Source organism: Salvelinus sp. IW2-2015, linkage group LG2, assembly GCF_002910315.2.
Source record: "Salvelinus sp. IW2-2015 linkage group LG2, ASM291031v2, whole genome shotgun sequence".
NCBI lineage: Eukaryota > Metazoa > Chordata > Actinopteri > Salmoniformes > Salmonidae > Salvelinus > Salvelinus sp. IW2-2015.
Window position 1 is genome coordinate 22587068 of NC_036839.1, and position 15116 is coordinate 22602183.

General features: G+C 44.9%; 1 pseudogene; it reads left to right on the top strand.

Moving 5' to 3' along the window:
* Positions 1–9823, top strand: part of LOC111977005 (diacylglycerol kinase beta-like) — a 159324-nt pseudogene extending 149501 nt beyond the window's left edge.
* The last annotated feature ends 5293 nt before the right edge of the window (positions 9824–15116 follow it).

A 15116-nucleotide genomic window follows, 5' to 3' on the forward strand; every position in this document is an offset into this window, starting at 1 on the left:
CTGAGGATGGCTCCAGTGATTCACTATTGCAGACACACAGGCAGGCTCAGCTCTCTCTGTGTGGATAAACTAGGCAGGATATCTTTAGGTGGTCAGCTGGCAGAGCACAGGCCCTGCACTGTTAATCAGCTCAGGAGCACCTGAGAACTGCTCACACTGACATGGCTGATTAACTGGCGATATGGTTTAGTTAGACAGAGAGTGAGAGGGAGCAAATGAGAGACACTGAGATTGTAGTGGGTAGAAAGTGGAAGAAAACAGACCTGTGGGTAGAAAGAGGAAGAAAACAGACCTGATTAGTTGAAGAATCTATTTAAATTGTATGTGGAAAATCTATTTCCTGTGTGCTTTATGAAGGCATTGATTACCTTCTTTAGCTATCTAAAGTTCCTGAACCATAAGCATATGAGGATGTGTGTATTCTTAACGAGAGGATGAATAAAAATACATCAGTAGAGAGATAAAGTGGAGTCGCAATTCAACGGCTCAGACACGAGACGTATGTGGCAGGGTCTACAGACAATCACAGACTACAAAGGGAAAACCAGCCACGTCGCGAACACCAACGTCTTGCTTCCGGACAAGCTAAACACCTTCTTTGCCCTCTTTGAGGATAACACAGTGCCACCGACTAAGGACTGTGGGCTCTCCTTCTCCGTGGCCGACGTGAGAAAGACATTTAAGCGTGTTAACCCTCACAAGGCTACGGCCCAGACGGCATCCATAGCCACGTCCTCAGAGCATGCGCAGACCAGCTGGCTGGAGTGTTTACGGACATATTTAATCGCTCCCTATCCGAGTCTGCTGTCCCCACTTGCTTCAAGAGGTCCACTATTGTTCCTGTACCCAAGAAATCAAACTGAACTAAATGACTATCGCCCTGTAGCACTCACTTCTGTCATCATGAAGTGCTTTGAGAGGCTAGTTAAGGATCATGTCACGTCTACCTTACTTGACACCCTAGACCYGCTTCAATTTCATTACCRCCCCAATAGATCCACAGATGATGCAATCACCATCGCGCTGCACATTGCCCTATCCCTCTGGACAAGAGGAATACCTATGTAAGAATGCTGTTCATTGACTATAGCTCAGCATTCAACACCATAGCACCCTCCAAGCTCATCATTAAGCTTGGGGCCCTGGGTCTGAACTCCACCCTGTGCAACTCGGTCCTGGACTTCCTGACGGGCCACCCCCTGGTGCTGAACATCGGAAACAACATCTCCACTTTGCTGATCCTCAACACAGGGGCCCCACAATGGTTCACCCATGACTGTGTGGCCACGCACGCGTCCAACTCAATCGTCAAGCTTGCAGACGACACAACAGCAGTAGGCCTGATTACCAACAATGACGAGACCGCCTACATGGAGGAGGTGAGGGCCCTGGGAGTGTGGTGCCAGGAAAATAACCTCTCACTCAATGTCAACAAAACAAAGGAGCTGATTGTGGACTTCAGGAAACAGCAGAGGGAGCACGCCCCTATCCACATCGACGGGACAGCAGTTGAGAAGGTGGAAAGCTTCAAGTTCCTCAACAGGTGCATCAAAGCTGGGACAGAGAGACTGAAAAACAGCTTCTATCTCAAGGCCATCAGATTGTTAAATAGCCATCACTAGCCACCTTCCACTGGTTATGCAACCCTGCACCTTAGAAGCTGCTTCCCTATATACATAGACTTGGAATCACTGGTCACTTTAATAATGGAACACTAGTCACTTTAATAATGTTTACATAATGTTTACATACTGCTTTACTCTTCTCATATGTATATACTGTATTCTATTCTACTGCATTTTAGTCAATGCCACTCCGACATTGCTCGATCCGGTATTTATATATTTCTTAATTCCATTCTTTTACTTTTAGATTTGTGCATATTGTTAGATACTACTGCACTGTTGGAGCTAGGAACACAAGCATTTCGCTACACCCGCAATAACATCTGCTAAATATCTGTATGTGACCAATAATATTTGATTTGATTTATTTAAAAAATAGGGGCCACAATCCAAAAGTACTACAGCCAGGCAGTGCTAGCTGTGCCACCAGAGACTCTGGGTTCGAGCCCAGGCTCTGTCGCAGCTGGCCGCGACCGGGAGGTCCATGGCGCAACACACAATTGGCCTAGCGTCGTCCGGGTTAGGGAGGGTTTGGTAGGTAGGGATATCCTTGTCTCATCACGCACTAGCAACTCCTGTGGCGGGCCGGCCGCAGTGCACGCTGAACAGGTCGCTAGGTGTACGGTGTTTCCTCCGACACATTGGTGCGGCTGGCTTCCGGGTTGGATGCGCGCTGTGTTAAGAAGCAGTGCGGCTTGGTTGGGTTGTGTTTCGGAGGACGCATGGCTCTCGACCTTCGTCTCTCCCGAGCCTGTACGGGAGTTGTAGTGATGAGACAAGATGGTAACTACTAACAATTGGATACCACGAAATTGGGGGTAAAAAAATAATAGATATATTATAAAAAATAAAAATAAAAGAAGTACTACAGCCTGTCTTTAGCTGTGCCCTTCTATGACCGAACTAAAACTCTTCAAAACTCGTTAATGCACTTTACCATTCTCCATTTGCTTTGTTCTTTCTTTGCTCAGAAAGTATTAACTGATCTCCCTCTCCCTCTCCCAGACCTGAGCGACCAGTTGCTAGAGGTGGTGGGTCTGGAGGGGGCCATGGAGATGGGGAAGATCTACTCAGGCCTGAAGAGTGCTGGTCGCAGACTGGCCCAGTGTGCTAACGTCACCATCAGGTCAGGACCCTTTCTGCTACTATCCCCTCTGTCCCTCCATCCATCCCTCCACCCATCTTCCTCCCTTCTTCTCCCCACTTCCATCCCGTTGTGTCTCCATCACCAGAACCAGAGCTGAGTCCCGCAGACAGAAGTGTCTCCTGCTCCCTTCTCTTCCTCACTTCACACTCTTTAAAACAGAAGGTTCTTCTGAGCCTCTGTGTCCAGTAAACAGAACATTGACCTGCTGACTCACTCATTACAGCCACAGAGAGGCTGGCCATCATGGCCTGACAGATTAGCTTTTTCACACGTCTGAGGGCACTCAGGCCACTTTTGGATATGCCAACCAACCAATCTGTTTAAGAAAAGTGGAATTAGTTCACATGTTGTTGTTGCTCTAGCAGTTCCCACTCCATTAAACATTTACAGTAAGGCCAGTTAAAGTACAGTTTATAGCAGACTCAGTCAAAGCTTTCCCCTCACCTGTTTCAGCCTACCCTTAATATTTTCCGAAAACAGAATTAAAATAACATTCATCAGTCATCCTCCCATACTGAGTTTCCCTAGCTGGAGAGGCATGCATGAAAGGCTTAAACTATCTTTGTGTGTGTGAGTGTGTGTGTGTGTGGGGGGGGGTGTATGTGAGTTAGTTTAGAGTGGGGGCCTGTCTGGGAAAAGGACTCGTGGGAACAAAGACAGCAGTGTTTGACTCTGGTCCTGGGATGGTATGGACAGTGTGAATGGGAATATCGTGCCTCAGAGGTGCATGTGATCTGACTCTGACCCCCTATCTCTCTACTCACAGGACATCCCGGCTGCTGCCCATGCAGATCGATGGGGAGCCTTGGATGCAGCCCCCATGCACGGTCAGAGACTCACCACACACACTAACACACACCCTACCCCCACGCTACACCTCCACCTGCCTCCCTTCCTGCTCCCTATGCCTTTTCAATTTCCTTCTCTCCTTCTCTCTTCCCTCCATCCCTCTCCATCACACTCCCCACCTTCACTGTGACAGCTGTGTTAATTGAAACAGTGTTTTGTCACAGCGGACCACTGACTGGTTATGTCATTAGAGGAGGAGGAAATGCTCGCTGGAATCCATTCACACATCACGTAGTAACAGCAAAATGCCCTCTGCTATATATAGAACAATTCAGTTTAAATAGTGTTGAGAAAAGAAGTGTGTCACCCTAAACCTCAGCGCCCCATCCTCCTTTATACAGTTGAACCTGCGGGGATGTCAGGCTGAGCTGAGGCACAGTGTTCTGTGTTCTGTTCTTTGTTGGTTATTTGGATTTCAAGGTCAGATAGTTGCTCTGAAAAGTGAATCTTCTATCTGTGGGGTAGCATGAAAAGCTGGCTATTTCTTTAGCAGGAAATGATGGTAAAATAACATTGTGTATCTTATATGTTAAGGATTTAGAAGTAGAAAAGAAGGACCAGACTTCTGGACACTTCCTGGTCAAATGTTCTCTTGTCCCTCCCTCCTACAGATGAAGGCACATTGGTTTCTGAAGCAAACTTCCATTGTCCTACAAGAGTTGTTGAATATCGTTTCATCTTGTCCCTCCTCCCCTTACAGATCAAGATCACACATAAGAACCAGGTTCCCATGCTACTGGGCCCTCCTCAGAAGACCCCCTTCTTGTTCTTCAAGAGACGCAACAGAAGTCGGGACTATGAGTGAGGAGGACACTTCAAACTCCCCCCTCTTCACAAACACATTCACCAACCCCTCGGGACAACTCAATAGGTCCCACAGACCAAGTCATTGCCCCTTGGACCTACAGTACCACTTCAGAATGAACTGACTTCCTCTCAGTGTAATGACCACTTCCTGTGTATCCATGTTCTAGCTTCTAGAACTTCCTGTGAACTCTGAACTCTGACCCTGCCACTGGCACACTAGCTCAGTCAACCCCAGCTCCAAACTCAGCTTCAGCCCCAGCCCCAGCCCCATCAGTAATGCCACACTGCCTTGGCAAAACACAGTGCCAGCAGCATATAGGTTCATCTAGGATACTGCCTTGGTTCTCAAATGGAGGGATAGAGAGATGGAGTGATAAGGAAACACATAAAGAGAGAGAGAGACAAAGAGCGAAGCAGCAGAAGGGGAAATGGGAAGAGAAGAGTAGAAGAAAAGAAAGAGCGCAAAAGAGAGAGAGCAAGGGATGGGATGATTGACATACAGCAGATGAAAGTAGTGTGTGTCTGTGTCTGTGTGTGTGTGTGTGTGTGTGTGTGTGTGTGTGTGTGTGTGTGTTGGTTGGTTTTTGGTTTTGGGTGTGTGTGTGTGTGTGTGTGTGTGTGTGTGTGTGTGGCAAGCTCTCCTCTCTCTTTGAGGAGCCCGTTGAATAATGGATCAGAGCTTGTAGAGTATTCACTCCAGTGTCTCTCCACGGCACAGAACACTGCACTGCCTGAGAGATGAAACGGAAAGAGATCATCTATTATTGACTGCTTCGTTTACGCTTGACGGTGGCAGCAGGACAAAACACACAGTAACAATGGCCTGGGAAGCATGGGAAACTCAAACTAACATGCAGGGATTTTTTCCCCCCAGCATATTTGCTCACAACAACCATCTTTAGCCTAGTTTTGTAGAATATCAATAGCTGATCTGGTGTCAGGTCAAACAGATGGCAAGGACTGGAGGTTTGTCTGTTTATCTTCATGTGGCTTATTCACATACTGTAGACAGGTCACCCACCATCTTAGTAAGTGTATAAACCCCTCTGAGACTCAGTCACACAGGCCCTCAACTTAGACTGGTTTTATTGTTCTCTTCCAAATGGCAAGGTCATTGGTCCTTCGAGCCAGATCAGTGGAACAGAGCCCAGTGTACAGGGGAGACCAAAAGAGGTTGGAGAGAGACGTGGACCTTACTTATATGCATCACTGTAGCGACGTGAGATGAGAGCGGAGTCCCATGTCCCCCTCAGAAGTGCCCAGTAGGATCAGCTATAGGTTGAAGAAAGAAACCCAGTGTAGAGAAGACCAAAGGAGTTTGGGGTGAGGAGTGGACGGGATATATATCACTGTAGAGAATGTGAGATAAGTCTGTTGCCCAATCAGAAGAGCCCAGTAGGACCTCTATAAGAGCAGAGTTCAGTGTAGAGGGAGAGGAGAMTGAAGGAGGTTGGGTAGGTCCTTACTGTAATGTTACATGTATCACTGTAGAGATGAGAGAAGTCCCAATCAGAAGTGCACACTAGGAAAGCTTTAGGTTGAATAAGCAGTAGTGCATGCTGCCTAGTAGGATATCTATAGGTTGAATCAACAAGCCTCATCCATACATTGAATCAACAAGCCTCATCCAGCTACAGATGTCCCAGAAGACTTTTAGAGATTGAAATGGATTCATCTAGCTAGTGCTGGTATATAACAGCCTGCCCTGACTGCCCCAGGCCTTAGGGGTCTGATTTACCATAGCGTGGACAGGAACTAAATTTAACCTGCTATTTCGGGAGGATCTATCCTGTGAAACACTATTCCTAATTACAGTGTAAAAACATTAGCTCGCAATGTGAAGTGTCCAAGAGTGCAAAACTAGGAGGCCAGGGATGAGGGCTCGCTGGCTGTAAAATGGTGGGTGTTATTCAAATCATGTTTGTTGCTGGATGGTACCATTGAAGCAACAGGAAGATATGTTATCGATTGAAATGGGCTGAACTGAAAATCACACATAGGAGTCAAACCTAACGGCAAAAGCTGAACAGGCAAGACACCCGTGTGGCAGAATGTGGTATCCATCGACTAAGATATACCACTACCCGTATGAAAATATTACTGTCCCAACAACAGTGGCCAGCTATATATGTGCAGATACAGTATTTGTATATTCTGTGTATTACACATACACATACATTCTTTAAAAAAAAATTACAACATTTTTTTAACTAGGCAAGTCAGTTAAGAACAAATTCTTATTTACAATGACGGCCTAGGAACAGTGGGTTAACTGCCTTGTTCAGGGGCAGARCRACAGATTTAGTTTTTCTGTTTTTAATAATGTATTATTAGTGTAGAGCTTTGAGGCATCCCACTGGGCAAACACTGATTGAATCAATGTTGTTTCCACATCTGTTCCACATTGAACCAACGTGGAATAGACGTTGAACCAACGTAGAATAGACATTGAATTGACATCTGTGCCCAGTGGGATAGTATAGAAGAGTACATACAGATCAGTGTTCTTCAGTGGGTCACTTGAATAACTGTCTGGGGCTGGTTCACAACACATTCCCTTTGGTGTCGAGCACCCTCATACCGTAGGATGTAGGGGTTAGGGTGCAGGGCCCAGGGGGGTGAGGGCAGAGTGAGCCTCCATGGTACACTGAGTGTTTGTCCCAAATGGCACCCTATTCCCTTTGGGCCCTGGTCAAAGGTAGTGCACTGGGTAGTGAATATGGTGCCATTAGGACTCACCAGAGCACCACTCACGGGGCGAGGCTTTGATGTCTTCGCCCCGAGTTCCCTTTAAAACCACACTGAGCCGAGACTCTCGTGTCCAGGCCCCACTAAAACAGAGACACATGTCCAATGACCATTGGGTAGAGGTAAAACAGTGGTTTAGTCCCAGGGCACCCTAATCCTAATATAGTGTAAAGCTTTTGACCAAAACCCTATCAAAAGTAGTGCACTATATAGGGAATAGGGTGCCATTTGGGACACAGACTTTATCTCTGTGGACCACAGGGTCTGTCTGACCCTGCAACACCTCTAACCAGTACGTATGGGAAACATTTCAATGACCACATCACCTCTACAATCCTAACATAGTATCATTGGTCGACGGTCATTGGACATATTTTTGTGTGTAGTCCTTACGGAGCCTGGATCGAGGCGACTCAGTAAAAAGTGTGCATGTTTACAGTTTACTTTTCATTAATGGGAAAAGGATGMTTTTAAATTTAAACAGTTATAATTATGTGTAAATAGATATTTGATTATATATTTTATCTCACCACCGCATGCCTGCTGAAACAAAGGAGACAGAAAGAAATGTCTGTCTGCTTGAGGAGAGACCACGCTGATTGTTGCAACCCCCTCCCTCAAGCTAGGACCTGTCCTGCTGTCGGGTCATATTATCTATTCAACCCCCCCAACCAATCCTTTGCTTAAAAACCCATGACCTTGTGTATTTACTTTGTCTTTCCCTGTTGGTAGCTAGCATAGCATGTTGATACTTCTGTGCTAGAAAATGACAGTGATGGCTTGTCTTGGTCAAATAGAGAGACTTTCCAGGAGAAATGTACACCATTGCCAAGCGGCCATTTTGTGATTCATCATCAGGAGATGGAAGAGAGACGCCGACACGACATCACAACCACAGAACTTAATCCTATCAGACGCTATATCAATCCTCAATGTTTGTGTCATTCACCAGTCACCACTCATCTCCAATTCCGGTCATCAGAAATTATCAATAGCCTTAACTAACAAACAAACAAAAGGAGCGGCTCTCTCGTGCTTTCTCTGCCAGGACACAACAACAGCACAATTGCAATACAAGCCACTGACTTAGAAGGAGTAAAAAAAWATATAGAAACAAGTCAAATAATGTTGGTGACTATCTCCTCTTACTCTGTGTTACAATAACTCACTGCCATCACCAACTACCCGCCTGGTCTGTACCATCACTGCCTATGGTCTTCTTCCAYTTCCAACTACATCCACTTCTAAGAGGATTTGGTTTAGACCAGGTTGTCAACGACGTCTGTAGAATGTTGTCTCTCATCATTTTAAAAAGTAGGAGGGCCGGTGTGAAGACATCCGTTTTCTTGTTGACAGAGTGTCCCTTGGCGGATCCTGGTCAAAAGTAATGTACAGTATATGGAATAGGCTGCCGTTTCACGGTGGACAAGTAAGTTGTCCACCGTGATGCAGCAGGGATTTCTATGTACTGCACCGCATCCACTGTTATAAACATAGCCATAGTGTGTGGCCGTGGCCACTGTCTTTGTTGATGTACATGATGTGATGTGACTTGTTGAAACCACGTTGCCTCTGAGGTAACATAATGTAGGAGGTGTAAAAGAAACGCCTGAAACTAGATCCCCTACATACTGGTTTTGACAAGAAGAAAAGAAAACTGTCAGGGGAGGTTCTCTTCTGCACTGTTCAACCAATCCAGTAAATGTGGAAGAGGAGTTAAGATGGAGTGTCGCCTTGCTAATGTCCAAAAGCGGAAATCGCGTCACAGGTGTTTTAAATTTCCACTGAAAACCGGAACATCCAGTTGTTGGGAACTCGGCAGAGGCTACCTCTGAGGTGACCTAGAGGAGGGAGTTTGAGTGGTGGTTAAAGGGGGTGTTTGTGGTATATCAAATAAACCAATTATGATAATAGTATACACAGTCTATTACAATTAGGATCGTGTAGTTAATTAATCACTAATATCTACATTCTTCCACTGAATTGAGACATCCGGGCACAAAAAAGGCTCCCATATCCACGCAAGCATACCATTTAGAATATGGCCAATACGTTGCTGCATTTTAAGTAGTATTTCAGTTGGGATTATTGGAATGGAGCCAAAGACAGTCTTCGTCACCATCCTCCTCATGTGTAACTATTATCCCCTTGTCTCCACTGTCGCTCCCGCTTCCGACCTTGTTTTATTTCCACCTTCAGAGACTCACATAGGCAGTGAGGTTTATCGTACTGTCACTGTTATTGGTGCAATCCTATTCTTAGGCATGGGCAGATTAACTAACAGTATTGAGTGACACTAGTGGCCAGGACACATTCAGTAGAGCCATGCATACAGTCCATTTCATTCCTGAGTGTGATGTTCTACATGTATGTATAAACCCATAGGCCTGTTGTGTTTACCATAGAAATATAATTAATAGAAAGGGCTTGGAACATTTGACAAAAGCAATTTGACTGCTAAATTCATGGGTACACTCAAAATGGCTGCCAGTCCTCCCATTATTGCATCATTGACTTGAATGGGGAGGCCCGTTCTACTTATTCTAGTTCTGTGGTGTTTACCCCCTCAGGGTCAGTGTGGTATGTAGCTATCCATACGCCTGTAGCACCCAATGAGATCAAGGGCAGACAGTACAGTAGCCCCCCCCCCCCCCCCCCCCCCCCCCCCCCCCCCCCCCCCCCCCCCCCCCCCCCCCCCCCCCCACCCCCCCCCCCCCCCCCCGCCCACTCCCTCTCTGTGATTGGACAAAAAGAGGACTGTGAATCAATATTCTCATCTTGTGCCCTAGCTGCGTCTACTGTCTGTCATTCTTCCTCGCCGGTATGTTTGTTAGCTGTATGTTGGCATCCTCCATTTTGATGGACAAAAGATTTATCAAATAAACAGAGGTTGAATATGCTATGCACTCTGTTGGGTTTTGTTTTGGTGATATGGTCCAATGAGATGTTTATTCTATTCTCTACAACATTTCCACGCACACGCACACACACACACGCACACGCACACACACACACCTGGCTCTGTCTTCTACTTAAATGTATTGGATTTAAATGTAATCAGATATTGTAGAGCTGTTATGTTGACGATAAGGACCACTTAGTGTGGCAGGAGAAATGCTAAGGTTTCAACGCAGGGCACTCATCATGACATGATCACAGAGACAAATATTCTGGATCCTTATTGTGAACAGAGGTGCACAAATGAATGTCAAACTGTTATAACTTGCTTTTGTTTTAGACTGTTGTGAAGCAGAGATACTGCTAAAATGACTATCTATATTGATATATCTATACTGAATCAGTGAAATGCAAACTAAGGAACACACCCATATCACTGTCAAACAGAGTGAAGAGACAATGGGAGCGTTTGACATTGCAGCCAACTTTAAAGGTGAGTCGAGATTGACTGATCTACAAATCACCTTGCATCATAAATAACTACTCAATCTTATTTGTAGATCAGTCAGTCACAATTTACCTGTGATACATCACCGTTTTGATGCTCTCGAACACGGCCAATGACTAATGTGATTGAATGACCAAACTGCAGAAGACCCATATCCCCCACCACACCCATGACACACTGCTCCTTCACCCACCCCTCTAGCCATGCTCCTTCCCCTCTCAAGACCTCGGGCCCATGCTCACACACACACAGGTTGTTCTCGTCCCAGCCCACCATAAAATGCAGCTTTGTTTTTCCTATGACTGAGGTGATTGTTTCCAAATTTGATGATTTTAAAGCAAATAAGCCTAGAACCAAACTTACTAAAATGTTTACTTCCCCTTACAGCCTTCGAAGGAGTTATGAAGCCTAAATGTGTACCTCTTAAGTAACCCCATACTGTGCCCTCACATTCATTTAATATCTAAAATACAGCCATTTGCACTGAGAACCCCAAACTATCTAATGAATACAACATAAAGAATGCTGGGCTATTTGGAGTGCTAAGTGGAGTGCTTTTTCCTCTCGCCTCCTTTTTCAAGGTCTTCTAACTGTGAGGAGTGTACGCATTAACATATGGAGAGCTCTCTCCTCTCGCCGGTGTGTAATTGTTTAATTACTCTTCTCCAGCAGAGACACAGAGACAGGCGTTTGAGCAGAAAGCGAGAGCAAGGAGAGAAGATCTCTCTCTGGTTGARTCCCAAATGGCACCCTATTCCTTATATATGGGCGCTGTTTAAAAGTAGTACACTATATAGAGAATAGAGTGCCATTTGAAATGCATACTGTACTTATACAACTTGTACGCCCCACAGAGACAGAGGAGCCTTTGGCTGGGAGTCTTCTCTTCGCCACACAAGCTGCGATAATGAGGCAGGAATTATCTCTCTGTGACGCGTCCCAAAGGGCACCCTATTGCCTTTAAGTGCACTGTGGGGCTCTGGGTCATGGGCCCTGGTCAAAGGTAGTTCACTACATCGCAAATAGGGTGCCATTTGGGACGCAGATTTTGTGAAGCTATTAATAGCATGGCAAGACATGTTACATCTTATCTGGCGTCGCGGAGAGCATCATTTGACCTCGACACAGATTTTTCTAGTTTTTTATTATCTTGGAAATAGCACATTGACAGTCAGACATTCCCTTTGGTATAACTGCCATGAAGACATTCAATTATTAAGATTTGAGAGTGATCCAGCAATGATCCAGCTGTGAGGGGACCTAGTTAGCTGAAGTCAGGAATGAGAGGTGGGCCTAACAAGGGACCCTGAAGGAAAGACTGAGTCCCAGATTTGATAAGGCTTTAATGAAGGCTATTGCTCAAGAACAGCTTCCATACTTTCAATACTGTATGTTATGAATGTTACTGTACCTATATTTTGTCCCATTGTGGGCTAAAAGAGGTCCTAATAAACAATCAATCAAACACACACCTCCCTGGTATACCAGCAGGAGTTACTGGGACATCACTTTGTGTCTGTGTGTGTGGGAAGAAGAAGAGCTGGATTAGCTCACATAGCATAAGGAGCAGAGATCTGTGTCACACTGACCCAGTCCCTACTGGCACAAATAAAGTTGGGACAGGGAATAATGCTGCTCACTGTAGGCCTCCTCAAGATGGACGCTCTCGGACACAGAGGTCCTTCAGGAGAGGGTTGTACTTGTACACACACAGCAGTCTTTGGCTGCTTTTACACAGTCAACCCGAGCTGATCTGATTGGACAAAAGGCCAATTAGTGGGAAAAAAAGATTAAAATTGGTCTACTTGTGTAAACACAGCCAATGTGGCATGTGTCACTGTGTGTGTCGCATTTATTTAAGGAAAGAATTGGAATACAAATACATTCTGCTCGCTCTCGAACATGCCTCCGCTAGCTCCCCCCCCCCCCACACACACCCACACACACCTCCCACACATCCGCCCAACAGAGAGGGACATACAGGCCAATAATTAAAAGACCTCTACTGTAAGTCAACCTCTTACTCCCCAGACCTTAGGGCAGGCAACAAGACTCCACTATACATGCAGTATATTTATCTATTCATACTATTCATGTCCATCCTCCATCTTATAAGTGCTACATCACAGCTATTGCTTTTAGGGATTTTGTTAACATACATCACAGCTATTGGCTTTTAGGGATCTGTTTTACATAACAGCTGTTGGATACTCCCCATATGTTTCTCATTGGCGTTTTTAAAGAGAGGGTTAGGTTTATATACAGATGATAATGAGAATGAGAATGGTTTACTACTTTTTTTTGTGACCAACCTTTTATCCTTTCTTTTTTTTCCTGTGTTGGGTTCAAATCACAGACAGGCAATAATATTCAAAAAGTACTTAGATAAAGAATTTAAAAACAGTAAAAAATTCAACATGGATACAGGAAAAAACACCAACCAAACCAAAAATAATAAGTTAATGAAATAAAAAGTAAATAATTGTCCTGTCCGTCCCATCTCCCCTCTACCTCCCCCTTCTCAGTAGGTGCAACCCATTCCCACTCCACCCCCACCTCTCCCCCCCCAGCCCCTACCTCCCCCTCCTAAAACAAAACATATGATAACTCCATTTATGTTTGTACCTTTGTTTGTGGGACAAAGGCACACATGAATAAAGTCAGCCTGCATACATCGATATTCAATACAAATATTCAAAATACAATTGATAAATTGAAACATGATTACATTACATTAACTCATTAACTCGCTTGTGAACTTTTCGACTGCTCTATTAAATGTATCTCATTTTGTTTCCTTGGCTCTGCTCACACGAGTGAGCTGTGGAGAGCTCTAGTGAAAGGATGTCAAGGAAGTTTGTCTCCATTGAGTTCCTTTATTTACCTGAATTTAAAATCAGAATTCACACTTTCATTTATGCTGAGTTTATGTGAAGGCTTCTATCTGGTCACCAACATTATTTTTTTGCCACAGTCAGTCCGGACAGCCATACTCGTTTCTGGACATCACACAGGGTAGCCTACATGTGGCTCCCTTCTGGATTTATATAAGATTGTAACATACAATCTACAGTAATAAGAGTACCTCTGTAATTTACATTGTAGCCTAGTCATTTGGTAAGGTTGTATAAGATTGATTGAAGATAAATTAATTAATTGAAACCTGGGTGGTTTTGTGGTTGATTATGTTTTCGGTACAGACAAACTGGAGCACAGGCCTGATTTATGTTCGCTAGATTAAGGTTATAGGCTTATTTCAAGTAGCATGCACAATTTAAGCATAAGTGGCATTTGAAAAATATGGACTTGCTGACATTTAAAAAACATTGACTTGCTTTTAGGAACAAATATGCAAACTGAGACCGGGGAAAGCCACAATTAAAACTTCCACTTCGCATGTACTGCACATTACTTTTTCCAACTACTGAAAGTTTTGTTCACTTTGCCAGTTGCTGACATCAAAGCTGCCATGAGACAATGGGCCACACGATCAAATGTTTCAATGTTGCAATGTATGTCCTGACATAGAATGCACTGCTCCGCTGCAGTGCGTAATGTGCCATATGGCCTAAATTAAATCGGACAAGATGCACAGGCCACTTTCCATTTGTCATTTTATAAATGCATGACAGAACATTGTCGTTTAATTTTGTGAAGGCACAAATCGAGCAGGATAGTAGCTGTGCATAAACTGCGCCATGTTCGATCATTTTAATATTACCTGGTTTAAACTATCACAATGATTATCTGTCATTGGCAAAAACATACAAACAAACACTTGGTCGAAGTAAAGCCGCAACCATGGGTTTGTATATTTCTACTGTCCATTGCCAGGTTAATACAAACAGTGTAGTTATTCCCTCCGTAAGGCAATCAAACAGGCAACACGTCAGTAGAGAGACAAAGTGGAGTCACAATTCAATGGCTCAGACACGAGACGTATGTGGCAGGGTCTACAAACAATCACAGACTACAAAAGGAAAACCAGCCACGTCACGGACATCGACGTCTTGCTCCAGACAGGCTAAACACCTTCTTCGCCCGCTTTAAGGATAGCACAGTGCCACTGATGTGGCCCGCTACCAAGGACTGCGGGCTCTCCTCTGTGGCAGACGTGAGTAAGACACGTCTGCCACGTCTGCTAACCCTCGCAAGGCTGCCGGCCCAGACGGCATCCCTTGCCGCATCCTCAGAGCATGCGCAGACCAGCTGGCTAGAGTGTTTACGGACATATTGAATCTCTCCCTATCCCAGTCTGCTGTCCCCACTTGCTTCAAGATGTCCACCATTGTTCCTGTAACCAAGAAAGCAAAGGTAACTGAACTAAATTACTATCGCCCGTATCACTCACATCTGTCATCATGAAGTGCTTTGAGGCTGGTTAAGGATCATATCATCTCTACCTTACCTGACACCCTAGACCCACTTCTATTTGCATACTGCCCCAATAGATCCACAGACGATGCAATCGCCATGGCACTACACATTGCCCTATCCCTCTGGACAAGAGGAATAACTATGTAAGAATGCTGTT